This window comes from Pteronotus mesoamericanus, unplaced genomic scaffold (genome assembly GCF_021234165.1).
Source record: "Pteronotus mesoamericanus isolate MK-2021 breed Mesoamerican mustached bat unplaced genomic scaffold, CSHL_Meso_final scaffold_36, whole genome shotgun sequence".
Taxonomy (NCBI): domain Eukaryota; kingdom Metazoa; phylum Chordata; class Mammalia; order Chiroptera; family Mormoopidae; genus Pteronotus; species Pteronotus mesoamericanus.
In genome coordinates this window covers 27685763-27696394 of record NW_026555313.1, presented here as the reverse complement: position 1 = coordinate 27696394, position 10632 = coordinate 27685763, and the positions used below count along the sequence as shown (strand labels likewise).

The 10632-nt window shown below is 38.3% G+C and overlaps 1 pseudogene; it reads right to left on the bottom strand.

Moving 5' to 3' along the window:
- Positions 1-261: 261 nt before the first annotated feature.
- LOC129085970 (peptidyl-prolyl cis-trans isomerase A-like) lies at positions 262-10347 on the bottom strand (annotated as a pseudogene).
- Between the last annotated feature and the right edge of the window lie 285 nt (positions 10348-10632).

The following is a 10632-nucleotide window of genomic DNA, read 5'->3' as shown; positions in this document are numbered from 1 at the left end:
TAGCTTTTTAAAAAATATTAATCTGAATTCTATTTTATGAAGTCTTCCCTTGTTGTTGTTGTTTAGTTTTAGTTCAGAATCATAAACTTAACTCTGCAATCCAGCTAGACTTGGAAAGGGTAAGGAAAATATGGACCCCAATGACCTGTGGCGAGAGCATGAAGATTACAGAATATTCCAAGCAGATGGGGGTGAAAGGGAACTTTCCTGAGCTGCAGAAGGAATGGTCTGGTGGTTAAGAGAAAACAAAAGTCAAATTTTTTAGAGTTGTCCATAGTCAGTAATGGTGATTTTCTTGCTAGCCTTGCCATTTCTGGACCAATAGTGCTCCATGGCTATAGTGCTCATGTCTATACACTATAGTGCTCATAGTGCTCATGTCACAACATCCATGCATCTTTCACCTGGCTGAAGACCACGTACTTGCCATCCAGCCACTCAGTCTTGGCAGTGCAGATTAAAAACTGGGAACCATTTGTGTTGGGTCCAGCATTTTCCATGGACAAGATGCCAGGACCTGTGTGCTTCATGATGAAATTCTTATTATCAAAGTTCACCCCATAGATGGACTTGCTGCTTGTGCCATTGTGGTATGGGAAGTCACCATCCTGGCATATGAATCCCAGAATAATTCTGTGAAAACAGGAACCTTTATAACCATATTCTTTTTCCCTAGTGCTCAGCACATGAAAGTTTTTCTGCTATCTTTGGAACTCCATCTGCAAACAGCTTGAAGGAGATGCAGCCCCAGGGCTTGCTGTTGGCAACAATGTTGAACACAAGGGAAGGTCTGAGGAGGCAGTGGTGTCTGCGAGGTCATGAAGTATTTTCTTGATCTTCTATTTTCATTACAATACTTTTTCATGTTTATTTATTATCTTTCCAACTAGATTGTGAGTTTATTAAGTGCAACAACTCTATATTTTATGTCATTTATGATTCTACATTGCATAGAATAAAGCTTTGAATAGAGTAAATGCTCTCTATATTTTTGTTGCATTTATTATTCTACATAAACACAGTAGTGAGCTCTACTTAGAGAAATCATTTAATTGGAACATAGCCTCTGGATGTGGAGAAATGGGCACTTTGGTGTTAGAGGTAAGCTAACCCAGCATGAGTTTTCTTTGATTCAGTTCTATTGATGAGGTGAATTTGTGATGGATCCTTGATCCATGCAGCATTTTGCCTGTAAGTAATTTATAAGGCTCTTATTCTGAACCCCTCTTAATAAGATTTTGTTTGTTTGCCAGGAGTAGAAACTCAAAAAACAGTGTTTTAAACAAGTAAGGGTTATTTTTTCCAGCAAGACATGGGAAGTAAAACCAAAGGAATGCAGTGCAGCCCAGGTTGATATGACAGTTCAAAGGGTCTCAGCTGTTTCTATGGGTCTGTTCTTGTTGTATTTGTTTTGTTGTATTTCTTCCTGATGATGTTACAGTTGCTGCTACATCTCTTGCTATTATTGATAAAATTCAGATAGGAATTAGAAGGAAGGGAAAAGAGTGAAAGGCTTGTGTCAACTTTCCCATTTGATTAGAGTAACAAAACTTTTCAGAAGTGCTACTCAAGACTTCTATTTAGATATTACTGTCAAGAATTGGTTGCAGTGAGTCAAGGGAAATACAAGTTTTTAACTGAACACATTGCCACTCTATAAAAGTGAAAGATTTATTGGTAAGGATGAAAGGGAAATCAATAATAAGTAGGCAAAATGCAGTATGTGGCCAACCCTTAACATTTATTTTTATCGATACAATCCCTCTAAATGAATTTTAAAGAACTTTATCAGCTAGTGGTGTGGAGGATGAATTATAGATGGATAATACTGTGGGCTGGGAGACTAGTTAAACCACTGATGCAAGAATGTCAGCGAAAAATTATTCTTCCCACCCCATCCTTTCCATTCTTATTTATTTATTTATTTTAAAATTTAAATCATATTTATTCTATTACATTTGTCTCAATTTTTCCCCCTTTAACTCCTCCACCTGACCAACTCCCACCACCTGCTCCTACAGTCAATTCCCACTCTGTCGTCCATGTCCATGGGTCATTCATACATATTCTTTGTCTAGTCTCTTCCCCTTCTTTCCACCATTGTCTTACCTCATTCTTTTTGGTCACTTTAAGTCTGTTCCATGTTTCCATGTCTGTGGTTTATTTTGTTCATTAGTTTATTTTGTTGAATAGATAACACTTATAGGTGAGATTGTATGGTATTTGTCTTTCACCAACTGGCTTATTTCACTTAGCATAATATTCTCCACTTCTATCCATGTTGTCGCAAAAGATAGGAGTCTTATCTTTTCTTTCTTTCTTGTTTTTTAAATTTTATTTTAATTTATTTTTTCAAATACATATGTCTCTGCCAACCCCCCACCACTTTCCCTTGCCCCCTTCCTCCTTCCCTCCCTCAGCTCTTCCCCTTTGGTTTAGTCCATAAGTCCTTGCTATATGTTCCTTGACTTTCCCCTTCCCTTCCCTGTCCCTTGATTTGATATAATATTTTTAAATGTCAAAGTCAATGATAAAATATTAAAAAATTTAAAACCATTATAAATTCTCAGCAATTAAAACATGACACCACCATGGAAATAATCAAGTAGATCATGATATATAATGAGCATTCTAGAAACAAATGTATATATCTGTCTAACAATGTAACATGTTATTAAAATGATATTTAAAACAAAGGGGAAAATAAAATGTATTTAAAAAATAAGGTGCATGGGCCACTATTATTTGAAATAAATCAAATATAGAGCACCTATATAAGAAATACCTTATATACACCTCTATACAAATATAGAGCACACCTTATATAAGAAATATTCAGGTGAGTTAAATATAAGTTACAGCACCATAAAAGTTCTAGAGGAGAACATAGGCAGGAAACTCTCAGATGTCCCATGCAGCAATATTTTCACTGATATGTCTCCTAAAGCAAGGGACATAAAGGAAAGAATAAACAAGTGGGACCTCATTAACATGAGAAGCTTCTGCATGGCTAGAGAAAATATCAGCAAAATGAAAAGAGAGCCACCATATGAAAAAAACATATTTGTCAATGACACATCAGATAGAGGTTGGATCTCCAAAATATATAAAGAATTCACACAACTCCACTCCAAGAAGACAAACTATCCTATTAAAAAATGAGCAAAGGACCTGGGCAGACACTTCTCCAAGGAGGAGATACAGAGGACCCAGAGACATATGGGAGGATGCTCATCATCACTATAAACATGAATAAACATCATCATCACTAACCTTCAGAGAAATGCAAATTAAAACCACAGTGAGATACCACTTCCCACTGGTCAGAATGGCCATCATAAACAGATGAACAAACCACGGGTGCTGGTGAGGCTGTGGAGAAAAGAGATCCCTAGTACACTGTTGGTGGGAATGCAGACTGGTGCAGCCACTGTGGAAAACAGTTTGGAATTTCCTCAAAAAGCTAAAAATGGAACTGCCTTTTGACACAGTGAGTATCCGAAAACACCAATTCAAAAGAACCTATGCACCCCAATGTTCATAGCAGGACAATTTACAATAGCCAAGTGTTGGAAGCAACCTAAATGCCCATCAGTAGGTAAGTGGATCAAAAAACTATGGTACATTTACACAGTGGAACACTACATAGCAGAAAGGAAAAAAGAACTACTACCCTTCACAACAGCATGGATGGAACTAGACAGCATTATGCTAAGTGAAATAAGCCAGGGGGCGAAAGACAAATACCATATAATCTCACCTATAAGGGGAACCTAACCAACAAAACAAACAAGGAAGGAAAATATAACCAGCAACACTGAGAGGAAAAAAGAAACACATGAGAATCAAGAGGGAAAAAGGGAGTGGTGGGCAGGGAAAGGGAAGGGAAGGGAAGGGTCAAGTCAAAGAACACGTATAAAAGACCCATGGACAAAGCCAAAGTGGGGAAGGATTGAAGGAGAGAGAGGGGAGGGGGCAGAGGAAAGTGGTGGCGGGAAGGTGGAGACAAATGTATTTGAACAAAAATTAAAATAAAAATAATTAATTAATTAAAACATAAATATACAGAATCTAAGGAGTTTTAGGAGATAATACAAACAAATATTTTTCTTACCCTGAAGTAAAATATACCAACCCAGAAGCTATAAAGTCAAATATTGACAATATGACTATATTAAACATTTAAGACAATATAGTAGTATATATATAAAAGTTAAAGGACAAGTAATAGAATAAGAAAGTATTTGCCACACATCTAAAACAGGGTTAATATTTGTTGCTGTGTTTTTAGGGAAAAAATTCTACAAACTTTTAATTGATAAATGGATAAAGAATACCAAAAAGTCATTTAAACTTTTTTTAAAATAATAGAAATATGCAAGAAATATACAAAAACAGGTTTAGTTTCAACAAATAATAAAGGAACAATTAAAATAACACATCATTGTTACAATCAGGTTAATAAGTATTAAAAAATATTGGTAATATCAAGTACTGGCAACTGTGAAAGAAACTGGGTATTCATAGACTCTTTCTTCATCTTCTTAAAGCAGTCCCTTTAGCATATTTTGCAGTGTTGGTTTGGTGGAGGTGTATTCTTTTAGCCTTCTTTTGTCTGGGAAACTCTTTACTTCGCCTTCCATTTTAACGGAGAGCCTTGCTGGGTAGAGCAGTCTTGATTGCAGGCTTTTGCTTTTCATGACTTGGAATATTTCCTGCCATTCTCTTGTGGCTTGCAGAGTTTCTGCTGAGAAGTCAGCTGCTAGCCGTATTGGGGCTCCCTTATATGTTATCACCTCTTTCTCCCTTGTTTCCTTTAGGATTCTCTCTTTGTCTTTGATATTTGCCATTTTAATGATGATGTGTCTTGGAGGGGGCCTCACTGGGTTCCTCTTGAATGGGACCCTCTGTGCTTCCTTGACTTGCGTGACTTTTTCTCTCCTCAAATTAGGGAAGTTTTCCATCATTATTTTTTCAAACAGGTTCTCCATCCCTTCCTCCTCTCTTCTCCGTCTGGTTTCCCTATTATACAGATATTATTATGTTTCAGATTGTCCTGCATTTTCGTCAATGCCTCTTCATTCTCTGAGTCTTTTTTCATTTTCTTGCTCTTTCTGGGAGCTTTTATCTACCTTGTCCTTCAGCTCACTGATTCAATCCTTGGCTTCATCTAGTCTGCTTTTGATTCCTTCTACTCTGATCTTCAATTGACGAATGGTATTCTTCATTTCCTCTCGACTCTCATTGATAGTTTCTATGTCCTTTTACATGCTGATATAGTTTGCAGTAAGTTCCTCTTAGTTTCTCTGTAGATTTTTGTAATTCTCACTGAGCTCATTGTGCTTCCATATAACTGTTTTTTGGAACTCAAATCTGATTGTTGACTTGCCTGTATTTCATTTATTTCTCTTTCTGGTCAGGGCATTCCTCCCTTCCCTTCAAGGTGGGGGGGGGTATTTCTTTGTCTTCCCATTATTTGTGAGACTTTTTTGCTTCTTCTTCATAAGTTGATCTGTCTTGATTTCCTGGCTTTGTGGTGAGAACTTTTATAGTAGGAGACTACTGTTTTTACTTTCTGAATCTGCCTCTGATGATGCCAGGTGTTGTCCCTGTCTGACTTTAGGCAGCCCTTTTGAGACTTCCAGGAATATACCGTCTGAGGCTGTCTCCTTCAGCTGTTAATCAAGTCACTCTGCACTCAGCAGTACTGCTTAGACAGATCAAGGTGGGGCAGATTCCCTTCTGGTGTGGGGTTATTGGGTCCTCTCATGCTGCTGGTGCTCAGGGGAGTCTTCTCTGCCTAAACCTGATGGCTGCTGCCGCATAGGGGAGGTGTCAGCATCAGGATCTCCATGGCTACTCTGTCTGTTTACTCCTCAAAGCCTCCTTCTCCAGTCTCTCTTCAGGCATCTCCTGACCACTCTGTCCCTGCCTTTGCCAGAGCCCAGGGTGCATGGCTGCAAGTAAAAATTTATGCATTGGCCCTTTAATTAGCTCTTTGTGTCTCCAGCCACCTGTCTCTGGTGGAGAGCAACCCTGCTGCTTTTCTCAGCTGGTTGTTTTCTGTGTACTTTTTGGCCTCTGGTGCTGGAGGCTGGAGATCCCTGCTTATGGTTTAGGCCTCGCTCTTCTCAGGGGGATCCAGCTGGCTGTTTCAATATCCTTCTGGTGCTGTCGCCTGTGGGCAGTCCCATCCACCTTCTTGAGTCTCTATTGCACTCCTTTCCACTTAGATTGCGCTAAAGCTGATTCTTCTGTCTCCGAGTTTATAAGGCTCCTGTCTCACTATTCAGATGTTTGTTCCAAGTGATTTCTCCACAATTTAGTTGTAATTTCAGGTTGTTCCTTCGAGGAGGTCAGTGTGACATCCACTCACTCCTCTACCATGTTGATTCTTGCAAAAAAGCATTTTTAACTAAGGAATTTGTGTGGATGATAAAAGGGATTCTATTATACATTCCTAATGGGGAAGTCCATGGTGGATAATCGGGACCCAGGCATATAACTTATTTAATAAAAGGTTTATCTTTGCTTTAAGCAAGACCTGCCCATGTTTCTGTGCATCTAAGTTATACAGCTTTGAAATTAGCTATAACCACCCTCAAGAGAACACATGATGTTATTAATGATTCTGTTATCCAGTAAGTGCCTTGCTTTCTCCCACCACCACACAGTCTTCCTTACATTCCCTCCTACATTTCAAATGTGTAAAAGGAGCTGAAAAAATATTGTTCTCTGGAACAGTTAAGATTTTTCTCCCTGGAATATATTATGACTTAGGCTCAAATAAACTCTTATAAAAATATTCTATGAGTTTGGATGTTTGTGTTCACAAAAATTATGAGTAAGAAGTAGAATTCAAATGATGATTAGGATTTGGAATTAATTGATGACAGCAATAAACCTAAGAACACTCAGCTTTATTTCATTTTTAGATTTTGATTTGTTAAAAAGAAATCAAAACCTTTATCTTTAAGCATTAAGGAAGGAATGGCATCTACCTTTAAAAAAAAACCCTCACCCAAGAGGAGATAAGATGGCAGCCAAGTAGGTGGATGCTGAGTCTACTTGCTTTTTTATTTACTTGCTTTTATTATTTTTAATTTATAAATCATGTTTATTCTATTACAGTTGTCTCAATTTTTATCCCTTTACCCACCTCCACCCATCCCACCCCACCCCCCACTCCCATAGTCATTTCCCACTCTGTTGTCAATGTCCATAGGTCATTCATATATGTTCTTTGTGTAGTTCCTTCCCCTTCTTTCCACCATTGTCCTCTTTCCCCATCCCCTCTGATCACTTTCAGTCTGTTCCATGTTTCCGCCCCTGTGGTTTATTTTGTTCATTAGTTTATTTTGTTGAATAGAGTCCACTTATTGGTGAGATAGTATGGTAATTGTCTTTCATTGACTGGTTTATTTCACTTAGCTTAATATTCTCCAGTTCCATCCATGTTGTCACAAAAGGTAGGAGTCCATCTCTCACTCTTTCTTTCTTTCTTAAATGCAGGTTGATTTTATTTATTTTTTAATGTCAAAGTTAATTATAAAATACTAAAAAAAGAATAAAGTCATTATAAAGTCTCAGCAATTAAACCAACATGACACCAGCACAGAAATAATCAAGTAGATGAATGAAATATAATGAACATTCTAGAGACAAATGTATATATCTGATCAATATATCTATGATTAAGTTGATACTTCAAATAATGGGTAAAATAAGGCTTATTCAACAAATAAGGTGCATGGACCACTATTACTTGAAATAAAACAAATATAGAACCCGATTTCACACATTATACAAGAAATACTCAGGTGAGTTAAAAATCAATATGTAGAATCTAAGGAGTTTTAGAAGAAAATAAAACTAATATTTTTCATGACCTGAAGTAAAATATTCAACCCCGGAAGCTATAAAGTAAACATTAACAATACGATTATATTAAACATTTACCTATATGGTAATATACATATTAAAAAAGTTAAAGGAAAAAGGATATAATAGAAAAGAATTTGCAACACACCTATAATATGGTTAATAGGTTTTCTGTCTTTTGTTCTTTTTAGGGAAAAAAGTTCTACAAACCTTTAATCAATAAATGGATAAGATTACCAAAAAGTCATTTAAAGTTTTTTTTAAATAATAGGAATAGGCAAGAAATATACTAGAACAGGTTTATTTTTCACAAATAGTAAAGGAACAATTAAAATAACATCATTGTCACAATCAGATTAATGAGTATTAAAAATATTGGTAATATCAATTATTGGCAACTGTAAAAGGAACTGGGTATTTTTTAAATTAATTTATTTATTTTTTCAAATACATTTGTCTCTGCCTACCCCCCCCACTTTCCCTTGCCCTCTCTCTCCCTCCCTCCCTCCCTCAACTCTTCCCCTTTGGTTTTGTCCATGAGTCCTTGCTCTATGTTCCTTGACTTTCCTCTTCCCTTCCTTTTCCCCCACCCCCTTCCCTCTTTCCCTCTTGTCTCCGGTGGTTTCTTTTCCTTTTGGTGTTGCTGGTCTTATTTTCCTTGCATCTTTGTATTGTTGGTTAGGTTCCGCTTATAGGTGAGATCATATGGTATTTGTCTTTCACCCCCTGGCTTATTTCGCTTAGCATGATGCTCTCCAGTTCCATCCATGCTGTGGCAAAGTTTAGTAGTTCTTTTTATCTTTCTGCTGCATAGTATTCCATTGTGTAAATGTACCATAATGTTTTGATCCAATCATCTACTGATGGGCATTTAGGTTGCATCCAACACTTGGCTATTGTAAATTGTGCTGCTATGAACATTAAGGTGCATAGGTTCTTTTGAATTGGCATTTTGGAACTGGGTATTCATAGAAACTTTTTCTTCATCTTAAAGCAGTCCCTTTAGCATATTTTGCAGTGCTGGTTTCATGGAGGTGTATTCTTTCAGCCTTCTTTTGTCTGGAAAACTCCTTATTTCACTTTCCATTTTAATGGAGAGCCTTGCTGGGTAGAACAGTTTTGGTTCCAGGCTTTTGCTTTTCATGACTTGGAATATTTCTTGCCATTCACATCTGGCTTTCAGTTGAGAAGTCAGATGCTATCTGTATTGGGGCTACCTTATATATTGTTACCTCTTTCTCTCTTGCTTGCTTTAGGATTCTCTGTTAGTCTTTGATATTTGACATTTTAATGATGATGTGTCTTGGAGCAGGCCTCATTGGGTTCCTCTTGAATGGAACCCTCTGTGCTTCCTTGACTTGCGTGACTTTTTCTCTCCTCAAATTAGGGAAGTTTTCCATCATGACCTTTTCCAAACAGGTTTTCTATCCCTTCCTCATCCTCTTCTCCTTCTGCTATCCCTATTATATGGATAGTATTACTTTTCAGGTTATCCTGCATTTCCGTCAATGCCTCTTCATTCTCTGAGTCTTTTTTCATTTTCTTGCTCTTTCTGGGAGATTTTATCTACCTTGTCCTCCAGCTCACTGATTCGGTCCTTGGCTTCATCTAGCCTGCTTTTGATTTCTTCTACTGTGTTCTTCAATTAAGAAATGGTATTCTTCATTTCCTCTTGCTCTCATTGATAGTTTCTATGTTCTTTTACATGCTGATATAGTTTGCAGTAAGTTCCTCATAGTTTCCCTGTAGTTTTTTGTAATTCTCTCTGAGCTCACTGAGCTCTTTGAGCTTCACTGGAACCGTTGTTTGAAACTCAATATCTGATAGTTTACGTGCCTCTATTTCATTTTTTGCTCTTTCTGGACATTCCTCCTTTCCCTTTGAGTGGGGCATATTTCTTTGTCTTCCTGTTATTTGTCAGACTCTTCTTAAGTTGATCTGTCTTGATTTCCTGACTTTGTGGAGTAAACTTCCATGGTTAGAGACTGCTGTTTTTTCTTGTTTGTTTGTTTGTTTGTTTGTTTTTGGTTTCTGGATGTGCCTGTGATGATGTCAGATGTTGACCCTGTCTGACCTTAGGCAGTCTGTTGGAGACTTCCGGTAATGTACTGTCTGTGGCTATCTCCTTCAGCTGTTAATTTCTTCAATATGCACTGAGCAGGCTGCCTTAGACAGCTCAGGGTGGGTGAATTCCTTCCTGGGGGTGGGATTATTGGGTCCTCTCTCACTGGGGCATATGGAGGAAGAGATCTCACTGGCTACTCTTTCTGGTCTCTCCCCAAAGCCTCCTTCCCCAGTCTCCCCTTAAATGTCACCAGACCTCTCTGCGTCCCTTTAGCCAGGGATCTACTGTCTGTGGCTGCCATTCTGCATGCCGCAGGCAGCTTAGACAGCACAGGGTGGGGTGGGATCCCACCTGGTGGTGGGGCTATTGGGTCCTTTGACACTGGTACCGCTCAGGGGCATGGTCTCTTCCTAAGCAATATGGCTGCTGCCACTTGGGTGGTGAGTCAGCACTGAGATCCCACCAGCTACTCTCTCAGTTATCTCCACAAAGCCTCCTTTCCCAGTCTCTCCTCAGACATCTCTAGCCCACTTTGCCCCCGACTTTGCCAGAGACCAGGATAAGTGGCAGCAAATAAAAGTTTATGCATTGGCCCTTTAAACAGTTCTATGCATCTCCAGTCACCTGTCTCTGGCAGAGAGCAACCCTGCTGCTTTTGGCAGCTGGCAGTTTTCCATGCACTTTTT